The following is a 13,765-nucleotide window of genomic DNA, read 5'->3' as shown; positions in this document are numbered from 1 at the left end:
TTCAAAATGCAAACTTCCGATAATAAGTGTCAAATCACTCTCGGACCACCCGATACTCAACACGAACATACAACCAAGTATGAAATCACCTTACAAACCTATAGGAACCTTCAAATCCCATTTTCGATATTGTTTACTCATAAGTCAGACCTTGGTCAACTCTTCCAACTTAAAGCTCCCAAGTTGAGAATTTTTCTTCCAAATCAATTCTTAACTTCTCAAAAATCAAAACCGGCTACACATGCAAATCATAATACATATAGTGAATCTACTCATGGTCTCAAACCATCGAACACCATGTTAGAGCTCGAAGCGACCGGTCAGGTCGTTACATTCTCTTCCACTTAAACATGCATTCATCCTCGAACGTACCAAGAGTCGCCCCCAAGCCGCCGAATCACTATATAACTCCTCGTGCACATACCCATTCCACCTCAATCCATATGAGCACCTTAGCTCAACCCGGACTGAAGATCCATCCTACTACCTTAGCCCATAAGCCTTAGAACCACATTCCACCATCCGAAATTTCCTATAGGGTCCAATTCTAGCATACATGTATTGTATCAATCTCCACAAGTCGTATCAAAGCATAATTATACATCCAAGTTGTAACCACACGATGCACCGCATAGCTCATATGCCCATAGCAATATCTTTCAATCATAATAGCTGCATATTTCCGAACCAGGTACCATTAATATACCTTATGACACATAAAAATCTTGTTCCAACCCTTGCAATACTACATCGATAAAAGAGATGTGCAAAAACTCATAACCACCCGTCAAATAAATAATTCATAGAGTTCCTCTACTAGACACGAATTACAGCCGCATTCTAAACTTATTAGCGACATTCTTCTTCCAAACATACATTATACAAATCCGATTGCATTGATTCTAGGTCCAATAACCTCGTCTCATACAGTACGAGCTACTCAGTTGTCAAGCCACATCAAACCCCATCTAAAATTTCATAGAACGCCCTCTAGGCGCCAATAAGCCACATCTCGAATGTGACCAATAAGGAAAGGGAACCCGAGTACATGACTATCCAACCCGTGTAAAAAATAAAACAACCAAACAAATGCTATGAACCTAACCCACAAATGAGAAGCAAAACACATAGAATATGTATAAGAAACTGTACACAACATCTCTCCATTACAGCGTGCAATCCAATCTACACATTATACTATTACGGTGTGCAATCTAATCCAATCATCATACCCGTGGCGGCGTGCCGCCTGATCCACATATAACAATCTGCTTGGAAATACCCATTGAGTCAAAAATGCTTATACTTACTAGATACACATATATCAACCAAAAGCACGCCAAGTGCATAAAACATAACCATGTAGAGACGGATAGCATCATGCGCTACAAAGTACCAATAATGATAGGCTATAATTGCGTATTTTAGTTACTTATTACACTCAATTTATTGCACTTTAATTGAGTTTGAGCTTTAATCACTAGTGTCTTGCATTAATTATGTGTTTTATGCCTCGTAGGAGTGATTCTGAGCTATGTGGATGTTATAGAATGAATTCAAGTGATCTGGAGCTTTGAAGTCTGAGTAAAAGCCCAAGGAATTAAGCCGGGATCGTGTTCAGGGATCAACGGGTGATAGTTAGAACGAACGAAGAATCGAGTAGGCGTATTGCATACTGTCTAGTAAAATGCACATAACTTTTCGCTCAGACTCCATTTGAGATCCACAACATATGGTTGGAAATCTAACTCAAAGGGCTACAACTTTCATATTTTATGTTTTTCCAAATTTCCAACAGAACATGGTGAAAAGTGCGTGTCAAGTGCGCGACCGCGCTCAGGCCGTGCTCGTCAGTCAGAATCAAAGTGGATATGCGCGGTCTGAGCGCGGTCCAAGCGCGGCCGCGCACGTCCTGTCCGTAAAATGTGTCCTTTTTCGCATAATAGAAGGTGTAATTATTTGGTCCCGACTTACTTGGTATATATACATGGAAAATGATATTTTGAGGACTTTTTGACATATTTTTGACACAGATTCGACCTAAGGAGGCAGAGATACAATAGGAGCAAGGCAGAGAATTCTTCTATGAGTTTTTTCCTTCCTCTTCCTATTTTTTCATTGTTGGTTATGTCTTTTAGTATTGTAGTTTTATATACTATTATGAATAGCTAATTTGTTATGTAGGGTTTTGATGGAACCTTTTGGAGGATAAATTCTTGTTATGTTTTTATATAATTGAGTTGTTGGATTTCTCTACTTGTTCAACTATATGTTTATTGTTGTTGATTGAATGACCATTGATTGACAATGCCTATTTATTATGTGTTGCTTGAGAAAAGATACATATTTAGGTGGTTGTTGAACAACGTCACTCCTAACGTATGTGAGAAATCAATACAGCGGGTGTAAATGTAGGTTTAGAAATAACAAAGCCTTGACGTGGTCTTAATGAGCGGTTAGATAAAGCCAACTAGCGTAGTTCGAAAGGATATATCTGGTAAATTATTGTAGTTTCTTTAGAGAGAATTACAGAACCTAAAGTACTCAAGATCAGTAGAGAATACATAGACGAAATTGTAGGGAACATAGCGGGAAGGATTCCAACATTTGGGAAAATTATAACTCTAGACCTCCTTAGTTTTGTCTCAAATTTCATCCTTATTAGTTGATAATTTTACTGCTTTATAATAGTTGATAGTTAATTAGTTAGAAATAAATATTATAATCTTTATAATTAGGAAATTGTTTGGACTTGTGTTTCTTAGCAATATTGAACAATTATAGCGAAACCTTAGTTCTCTGTGGGATTCGACTCCGGACTTTTAGACCGGATTATATTTGCAGCGACCGCTTATCCTTTTTAGTACTAGAGTTGGGCATGATCAAATTTTGGTGCCATTGTCGGGGAACTAACAGTGTAGTTGTAGCTGTATATATTACCAGGGTTCAAGTTTGAACTTTTATTTTATTTTATTTTGTTTTTTTTACTTTTTTATAACTGTTGATTTGAGAAACATGACATCTTGGACTTATGGGAATTTAGGTGTAGATAATTCTACTATTGATCTCCATACATATTGTGAAGGAAACCACCCGTGGCAAAATTTTCAAAATGTTCCTAAGAGCGATTTATGTGCACCAATTCAATCTTATTTGTGGAATGTGTGTGGTGGTAACAATGGTCACTTTTATGGTTGTGCTTATATTTCTTATCTTCCCCCAACCCCTTACTATGATGGTTCTACCTTTTCTTCTAAAGTTAACAGGAACAAAGAACCTGGGGATGTAGACCTGAAGGAGATCAAGGATATGTTAAAGTGCCTTCTGAAACAAAATAATGAAAAACAATTACAAATAGAAAGGCAAAAGACAAATATTCGCAAGTTGGAGGCTCAATTGAGTCAAGTGGTTGGAGCTTTTAATGCTCAATAAGCCAATATTGAGGATAGCAGCAAAGAAGAGCATGAATTTAATGTGTTAATTGGGGAGGTCAGAGTAGAACATCAACAACCTAGCCAACTACAATTTGAGGATGTCAATGTTGAAGAAGTGAGAATAGAGCTAGCCAAGGACTTTGAGGATATAAATTTTACTGACTCTTGTATCATTGATGTTGAGGATGTTGAAAGTCATGAAGTTCATGTGTTTGAGCACATTGGTCCACACTCCAAGCATTTTTCCACATTATGTTTGGATGATGATATAGAAATACAGTCATCCGAACCAATTGAAGAGTCAAGGAATGAGGAACAAGGTACATATATTCTGGAATTCTTCTTGCCAGATAGTCAGGATTACATACCTTATACAAAGGCCAAAGAGTGCAGAATACTACATTATTTCCTTGGGCCAGTTAGATTCGTTCCACCGACCAATGACCATAATCATAAGCTTGAATCAAAACTTAGGGTTCAATTCATAAGCTCGAGGTGGAGGCAAAAAGTGATTCACGTCGTGCCGCGATGTTAAATCAAGCGCTTGTTGGGAGGCAACTCAGCTTTATTTTTTTATTTTTAATTTACTTTATTTTATTATTATTATTATTATTATTATTATTATTATTATATTATTATTCTTGTAGTGTCAATTCTTGATTTTTAGGAGCATGGAACGCAAAGCCATTGGAAGGATGCAACAACAAACCATATGGTTAGAACTAAGTGACCCGCACGAAGGACCAGGCCTGGGAGAAGTCTGAGTACCCCATGAGATGATAGTGCTTCGGCCTTTGGCCCACCAGGGAGTTCCTTTTACCCTCTTGTATGTATGGATGTGCATTGAGGACAATGCACAATTTAAAGTGTGGGGTGAGGAGATTGTTGATATTTTATACTTCAATACCACACAAGAGGGGGAGGGGGTGATTTGTGTGGTACCCAATTTTCGCCTAACTAGATTATAGAAGAACCTGGTTCTTCTATGTGTTCCAACTACTACTGTTTGCGGAATAATAAGTAAAGAAAATAAAGAACACAAAGATTTTTACGTGGAAAACACCTGGCTCAAAAGGTGAAAAAACCATGACCTACTACTCGGTAGGATTTCCCAAACTTCCACTAAAATCATTGAGCCAAAAACTGCATTTACAAAAACTCTTTTGTAAACCTAAGATTAACTCTAATCCTGTTGTGGCACGCAGTCTCAACTGTTGCGACAACTTCAAGTTAACTCTAACTTGAACACTCTAGGTACCTAATATACTTGCTTCTATAAAAGCTAAAATGTACAATGTGAAATCACCTACTACTAGAATAAAAGATAGATACTTGGAACTGGTTCTTCTATCTTGTTCAAGTAGCTTCAGGATTGCACGCTTGAATCACACATAAATTGCTTGCAAAATTGCCTTGCTCTTTTGCTCTCAATTTACGTTTAACTTCTGCTTATTTGCATTACCTGTAAAAGAGAACAACACTGATATTTAATGGTTTAGTAATTAGAGATTGGCTGGGATACATATGCTACTCTTCTATGGTAGAAGAATTTTAGTTGATCTAATACTCTAACACTATCCTCTTCCTAAACTGTGTTCTCTCTATGTAAGGAGCCTTTCTCTCCTTATACAATATGCAACCGTTTCAATCTGATCAGGAGATATTACTTCTGATAAGTTAGATTTATCTCCTTCACGTGCATCTCATATGTTTGGGTTGATCATGACTGTGCTTCACAAGATGGACCTGGTCCATGTCTGAGTTCCTTTTGTCAGTCTTCAAAACTTCACATTTACTTGGGCCAACAAATCCCCCCTTTTTGATGATCACAAACTCTGTGCTTTTTACTTACTTGGACCCTGTAAGAACTCAGCTTAACCATCAATACAAAGTTTAGAAAATTCACTTATCATCAAGGACCAGATTAATTAGGTTATAAATATCACTTAATCAGAATATGTAAAACACAATATATCTCCCCCCTTTTGGCATCATCGAAAAGTTGCATACACAAAGTGTGAGTCCCAGATTTTAATAAGTACTCATGGCCACTGGGGCAACTGCAAGTGCAATCATGGATTAATCATCAGTAATCAAGCAAACATATTTAAACTATCAAGGAAATGTTATTAACAAGAACAAAAACAATAGATATCATTGATAGAAGACATATTGCTACCACAATCTATAACCAGAAAGCAAAAATATTTAAAACATGAGCAAAAAGAAAGAAAAATCCCTAATCCGGGTCACTAAAGGTACTAGACAGGTTCAGGAGATAAAGGCTAGAATTCCTAAGGCGTGGGAGAGCTAGAGGGCTGGTTTTGGGCTTGGAGAAGATTCAACATATTGTGAAGAATTCCATCATTCTTCTCCTTTTCCTTGGTGAGCTCAGTTCTGAGAGCATGCCTCTCAGATTCCACCTCTGCCGCACGAGCCTTTAGCCTAGCTATCTCAGCATCCTTGGCCTCACTTTCCTGAACAAAAGCCCTGACTTTATTGTTGATAGAAGTCTTCTTGGATGAACTAGGTTCATTTGGGATGGCATTAACTAAGTAATCACAAGCAAGCAAAGTATTAATACCAAAGTAATCCTTGCTTGTAGCCATTTCCATTTCTTCAGAGGCACATTGCACCTATCCAGAACTGTAGTCAGAATAAAGACATAGGGGGTAGCATGAGCCTTGGAGCCATTGATAACCCTGTCTACTAGCTTGATGATGAATGCAGGCCAATTAATTTACCTTCCACTTTCAAGGCACTCCATTAGAACTAAGTCCATATAATGCACAATATTCCTTCTCTCTGCCTGGGCAGTAGGCACTTGTTGACAAACTAAAAAATGACTTTGTGATGTGGCTTCATTTCACTCTTGTGCACAAACTTGGCCTTATTCACTTTTGCAACATCACAAAATCTCCTAGTGATTGTAAGGGCAGATGGAAGGGAATCCAGACTTGGCCATCTCTGTCTGGTGTAATCATCCTATCCCTCTGTAGGGATGTCAAGAATCTCTCCCAGCTTCTCTGCATCAAATGTCACTTGAACTCCTTTGACTTTGCTTGTAACTCTGCCATCTTTGACTTCAACATTTGCCATGAATTCAATGATTTCATTTATGACCAATATCCCATCCATCTGAAGGACCATGTCCTTCCAGCCCTGAGCAGCTAGTGTGTCAACCAAACAAACCATTCCTGGTTCCACCAAATCTTTCAGCAATCTTCCCTTCAAAATTTTTCTTTTGCCAAACATGGCCAGCTTGTTTTGTTCACCATCAGACTCACATTCTTCATCACCACTCCATTCCTCATCTTTAGAAACTCTAACTTGTTTGCTTTTTACTGCAGACCTGGTCCTCTTGGCCAATGAAGGTTCAGGAGCCTCAGACACATAGGAAGACTTCTTGGAAGAAGTCTTGGTCTTTTTGGGCTTGGGGGTCTGAACCTCCACTGTTGTAACTTTCTCCTGATGGACCTGTTCCATATCCTCAACATCAATAGCTTCTAAGGACTCTGCAACCTTACATTTTCCTTTATCCATCATTTTCTTCTTACTTTTAGGTAAAGCCTTTTTTAGATCACTCTCACTCTGTTTCACCCTGCTTCTTGTGGCTCTTCCCTTTGGCAAGGAAGTTTCAGTAGTTGTTGGGGAGGAAGCCTTTTATTTCTTGGAAGGTTTAGCAGCACTGGGGGCTTTTGGTGTGGGAGTTTTCCTTTTCTTTGGATCGTAACTTGCACCTACCTTTTTCAGAAGATCTGCTAGGGTTTCTTCAACTGATGAACCAGGTTCATCTCCCTGTGAACTTAGATTAACTAACCCTTCAGCAGCTTCACCAGAACCACTTCCCCCTGACTACTTGCCACTATCTTCAACAGTGTCATGTGCAACTATACAAATAGCAGGTACAGGCAATACAATAGTGGGTGTGTAATCAGCCACTCCTTTCCCTTTTCCCCTCACATCACCACATTCACCCTCTCTCTCTCCCTCTCCGTTTCTTTTTCAAATTTCTTTTTACCTCCACTCCTTCTTAACTCAGGTAATTCCATATCCATGATAGGCCCAACCAAAACAAACCTATTTTCTAAATTTTTAGTCAAAGAAGAACTTACCTTAGAAGGGGATTTTTGAGCCTTCTCAGAGTCAGAAGACCCAGGTCCTTCCCCCTCACTAGCAGATTTGTACGACTCAGATTCAGAGTCAGAATCAGAATCTTGAGCCTGACTTGCCTTTAATTTCTCATTCAATTTCTTTGAGAGAGCACCAGATGCCACCATTTTGCGAGCAAGCATTTTTACTTTTCTTAGCCTGGGTTGGGGAGTCGTGATAGGTAGAGGAGGGGTAGATAAATCAGAGGGAGTGGGATGTGGAGAAGTTCCAAGGTTATCTTGTGGGTTTGTCATTATAACAGATTTTTTGAGAGAATTGGTGAGTTAAACCTTTGGAGAAAAAAGCAATTGAGAGTGAAAAAGGTTTTTGACGGTTTTGAATAATGAGGGTGGCAGGAAGTAATAATGAGTATTTAAAGGGAAAGACTCATTTAATGGATAACGATAGCTTTAGCGGTCAATTAGAGGTCTAATCAACCTGAAATTGCAGGTTGAACGAACGGTTAGGCTTCCCTAGATTTTACGCAATTTTTGTGGTTAGAATTCTAATGAGGATGGAACTGGTTAAAAAAAATGGATAGGATTTTCTAAGGAGTTGAACAATTGTAGGACTATGCTCATGATTTAAATATTTATATTTCTAATTGTACAAAGTATAGAAAACGTACCTTGGCATTCAGATGAAACAATACTGATGAACTAGGTTCTTGATTTAGAATTCTCTTGACCATGCCTCAATTTACCACAATAGAGAAAATTTTGTAAGAGATCAGTGAGTCATATTAACACATGTCACAGGAGTATACTATTTATAGTATGAAGCTGAGTAAAAATTAATCTAGATATTTACACAAGTTCAGATTTCCTAGCCAAATTTTGTTTTCAATATTTTTTTTTTCTTGTGCATTCTGAGCTGGTCCCATTAGGTGATCTTAATCATCCCGAATTCCAACCTGTTCCTTTCAAAGTTTTTCCTATTTAGTGCTTTAGTAAAAATGTCAGCAATTTGTTTATTAATAGCACATAATTCTATGGTAATCAATCCTTTCTCATAGTTAATAGTGATGTCTAACATCTATGTGCTTAGTCCTCTTATGATGAACATGGTTCTTTGTCATACTTATAACACTAGTGTTATCACAAAAGATAGAATACAACCAACTTCAATGTCAAAATCTATCAGCTGCTGTTTGATCCACAACAATTGAGCACAACAAGAGGCAGCAACAACATATTCAGCCTCAACAGTAGATAAGGCCATTGAATTCTACTTTTTAGTGTCCCATGACACAAGACATGAACCAAGAAAATGAGCTATATCTGAGGTGCGCTTCCTATCCACAAGAAAACCTACATAGTCAGCATCAACATACCCTATTAGATTGAAATTACTACCTTTAGGGTACCAAAGACAGAGATCAGTAGTCCCTTTCAAATATCTCAGTATCCTCTTGACATCAGTCAAGTGAGATTACTTAGGATTTGCCTGAAACGAGCACAAAGCCCTACACTAAAAACTATGTTAGGTCTTCTAGCATTAAGATACAAAAGTGAACCAATCATACCCCTATACAACTTCTGATCAACAGATGAACCAGGTTCATCTATGTCTAATTTAGTAGCTGTTGCGATGGGTGTGTCTATTTCCTTTGATTCATCCATTTTAAACTTTTTAATCAACTCTTTTGCATATTTCTATTGATGGATCATGATTCCATTTGGGTTTTGTTTTATCTGTAAGCCTAAGAAAAAGTTAAGCTCACCCATCATACTCATTTCAAACTCACTCCCTATTAATTTGGCAAAATCCTTACTTAGTTTGTCAGTGGTTGCCCCAAAACTTATTTCATCAACATATATTTGTACCACAAGAAGATCCTTACCTTTTTCCCTCAGGAATAGAGTACTGTCAATTATACCTCTTTTGTAGCCATGTTTAAGCAGGAATTTGGACAGTCATTCATACCATGCTCTAGGAGCCTACTTGAGTCCATAGAGAGCCTTGTCTAATTTGTATACATGTTCCAGACACTCTTTGCTCTCAGAACCTGGAGGTTGTTTGACAAACACTTCTTCTTTTAGGTAGCCATTCAGGAAGGCACTTTTGACATCCATCTGATGAAGAGTGAATTCCATGTGTGCTGTAATCGCTATGAGGAGTCTTATTGCCTCCAATCTTGCAACCGGAGCAAAGGTCTCATCATAATCTATACCTTCCTCTTGGATATAACCTTGGACTACCAATCTTTCCTTGTAACTGTTCCATCTTCATCAAGCTTCTTTCTGAAGACCCATTTAGTGCCAATTACTGATCTGTCGTTGGGTCTTGGAACTAGATGCTAAACTTGACTTCTCTCAAACTGATTGAGTTCATCTTGCATTGCATTTACCAAATCTGCATCCTGCAAACCTCAACAACATTTTTAGGTTCAATAAGAGATAGGAAAGCATCAAAAGCACACAAATTTTTTAATTGTGATCTAGTTTTAACTCCAGAGGTTGGATTAGTGATTATGTTCTCAATGGGATGAGAACTTTGATACTTGTGAGGTTTCACAACCAACTGATTTCTGCTTGATGTTTCTCCCATGTTCAGTTGTTGAGGAACAGTGTCATGAACAGGTTCCTTTAGGGTATTAGTTTTAGTTCCTCTTTGTTCAGTTCCCCCTGTCAGGTTGCCCTGGGTGGAAGAACCCGTTCCATCACCTGCTCATTCTTTTGGTGCAACTTTAGCTTGAGCTGAGACTTTACTCAATTCTTTTACCATCCCAATAGCTTCATGTTCATGTTCATGTCTCCCAAAAAGAATGTTAGTTTCATAAAAAACTACATGTACACTTTCTTCTACATACAAAGTTCCTTTTATTAAACACTTTATAAGCTTTGCTATGTGAAGAATATCCCAAGAATACTCCCTCATCACTTTTGGGATCAAGCTTACCTAGGGAGTCCTTTCCAATATTGTGCACAAAGCCCTTGCATCCAAATGCCCTAAGATGGGATATATTTGTTTTTCTCCCTTTAAGTAACTCATAGGGAGTCTTCTCTATAAGAGATCTAGTCATGCATCTATAAATGATGTAACATGCAGTATTTACAGCCTCTGCCCAGAAGCTATGAGGCAGTCTACTAGAAAGAAGCATAGTCCTAGCCATATCTTCAAGAGTCCTATTCTTTCTTTCAACTACTCCATTTTGTTGAGGAGTCCTAGGGGCAGAAAAATCATGATTTATACCATGCTCATTCAAAATTCAGCAAACTTAGCATTTTCAAATTCAGTTCCATGATCAGACCTGATTGAGGCAACTTGATTACCTAGTTGTTTTTGAGTTTTTCTAACAAAGGCAGTAAACATGTCAAATGCTTTATCCTTAGATATTAAAAACAGTACCCAGGTAAACCTAGAATAATCATCAACAAGTACCATCACATATTTCTTATCACCTCTGCTCAATGCTCTCATTGGACCACAGAGATCCATATGAACCAATTCCATCATCCTGGTTGTGCTTACCATTTTCCTTCTTTTAAAGGATGATATTACTTGTTTCCCCCTTGCACAAGCCTCACAAACTTTGTCTTCCTTGAACTTGATGTTAGGTAACCCTATCACCAAGTCCTTGGAGACTAATTTGTTGAGTTGATTCAGACTTGCATGACCAAGTCTTTTGTGCCACAGGAGGAGATCATTGTCCAACACACTCAAGCAAGTGGGTTCATTTTCTAAAAGAGTGGACAAATCTACAATGTAAATATTGTTAACTCTTTTTCCCTGCAAAATAATCTTGTCAGTGGTAAGATTAATCACAAAGCATTTGGTAGAGGTAAATGCTACAAGGTTACCTCTGTCACACAGTTGTGATACACTGATTAGGCTATATTTCAAGCCATCTATCAAGTAGACATTCTCAATGGAATGTAAGTCTGTCTTACCTACCTTTCCAACCCCAATAATCTCAGCTTTCTTCCGATTTCCAAAGGAGACATTACCTCCTTTTAAGTCCTCAAGTGAAAGGAACTGGTTCTTGTTTCCAGTCATATGTTTTGGGCAACCACTATCCATGTACCATATTTGGCTACTTCCCTTCACTTGGACCTGCAAAAAGAAATCAAGGGTTAGTTTTAGGAACCCAAACTAGTTTGGGTCCCTTTTTATAGGCAAATGGGTAAATTAAATTCCTTTTGGCCCACCCAGACAGCCTATTTTTCTCTTGAACAAAGGTTTTGTTCTTTTGAATGGCCTTTTCTTTTGCATTACATTCATTTTTGTAATGGCCAGTCTTGCCACAGTGTGTGCAAATTTTGTTTTCAGGAAGAGTGATGTACTTGATTTTAGGGTCCCACTTAAGTGCTTGGGTCCCATAGCCAAGTCCTCTCTTGTTGCTACTGTGTTCTTGTAGCCAGAATAGTGCATCAAAAGCCTTATTCCATTTGCATGTTCTGTCTAGTTCATACTTTACCTTCCCTAAGTCTTCTTTTAAGACTCTTATTTGTTCATCTTTCTTGTACATCTCATCCTTCATTTTTCATAGATTTTCTTCCTAGGTGATATGTGTGTGATCAACTTTCTTATTATATGTTCCTAATTTTAGTTTTAAATTTTCAGACCTAAGTTCTGAGACACTGGTGTCAAGTTCAAGAACCTGGTTCTTCAACTTAGTATTTTTACTGTCACTCTTATTAGCCCTAGATTCTAGATTTTTGCACTCGACTTTTAAGATCACACATTCCCTAGACAACTGTTCCTTCTCATTGTTAATTACCCCAGGCTTATCGATGAAGTCTAGCAATAGTTTAGATAACCTTTCTTTAGACAGAAATTTAATCTTTCCTTTGAGATGAATCACACTTATCTCTTGATCATCTGATTCTCCAATGGCCATAAGTGCTTGTTCATCTCCAGCTTCATCTTCTGAATCCTCATATGATGTTTCTCCCCAAGCATCAACCATACCTTTTGTTGATCCTTTGTTCCTTTTGGGTTGAACATGTTCCTTCTTCTTGTTCCTTCATTCAGCCCTTTCCTTCTTCCATTTAATTTCCCACTGAGGAAAGTTCTTGATCATGTGATCAGTCTTGCCACATTTCTAGCAACCCTCGTTGGTCTGTTTCTCAGAAGCCCTTGGTTTGTTGAAGGTTGTACCTCTTGAAGAACCCTTTCCTCTCATCAGGTACTTTTTGAAATCCCTTATGATCATGGCCATTTCATCATCCTCTAGATCTGCACCTTCAGCTATTCTAAGAGCCAGACTCCTTTCCTTCTTGGGTGCATCCATTTTCACGATTTGCCTTCTCAGTTCATAGGCAGTGAGATTTCCATTCGCTTCATCCAACTTGAGAGTAGCAATGTTCTTTGATTCCTGAATAGCAGTGATTTTGCTTTCCTAAGTTACTAGTAAGACCCTTGTCAAGATTTTCTCAACCTTGTCTTCTTCAAGGATAATTCTCCCAAGAGATTTAAGTTCATTTGTTAGTGTTGTGAACCTTGTGTACATCTCCTGGATAGTTTCTCCTTCCTTCATAGTGAAATTCTCATATTAAGAATATAATAGTGTTCCTCTTGATCTCTTTACTTTAGGAGTTCCTTCATGAGCCACTTGTAAAGTGTCCCATATCTCCTTAGAAGTGGTACAACTTTGAATCTTGTTGTACTCATTTGGACCCAGTCCACACACAAGACATTTCTTGGCCTTGGCATTATTTTACCATTTCTTCAAATCTTCAGCAGTGCAGTCAACTCTTATCTTTGGCACGTCCACTCCTTCAGCATTCTTCTTTGTAGTAGCCAGGGGACCATCAGTGACTATATCCCAGAGTTCACAGTCTTCTCCTATGATGTGATCTCTCATCCTGTTCTTCCACCAAAAATAGTACTGACCATTAAAGAGTAGGGGCCTAGCAGTGGATTGTCCTTTCCAGTTTCCAGGTGGTGCACTCATCTTGATCTTTTCCTAAGGTGTTAACCTCTTCAAGGATAACCCGCTCTGATACCGATTGATGTTTTATACTTCAATACCACACAAGAGGGGGGTGATTTGTGTGGTATCCAATTTTTGCTTAACTATATTATATAAGGACATGGTTCTTCTATGTGTTCCAACTAGTATTGTTTGCGGAATAATAAGTAAAGAAAATAAAGAACACAGATATTTTTACGTGGAAAATACCTGGCTCAAAAGGTAAAAAACCATGACCTACTACTTAGTAGGATTTTCCCAA

Source organism: Nicotiana tabacum, chromosome 16, assembly GCF_000715075.1.
Source record: "Nicotiana tabacum cultivar K326 chromosome 16, ASM71507v2, whole genome shotgun sequence".
NCBI classification, from domain to species: domain Eukaryota; kingdom Viridiplantae; phylum Streptophyta; class Magnoliopsida; order Solanales; family Solanaceae; genus Nicotiana; species Nicotiana tabacum.
The sequence above is the reverse complement of the archived record's forward strand: the minus strand, read 5'-3'. Positions refer to the sequence as shown.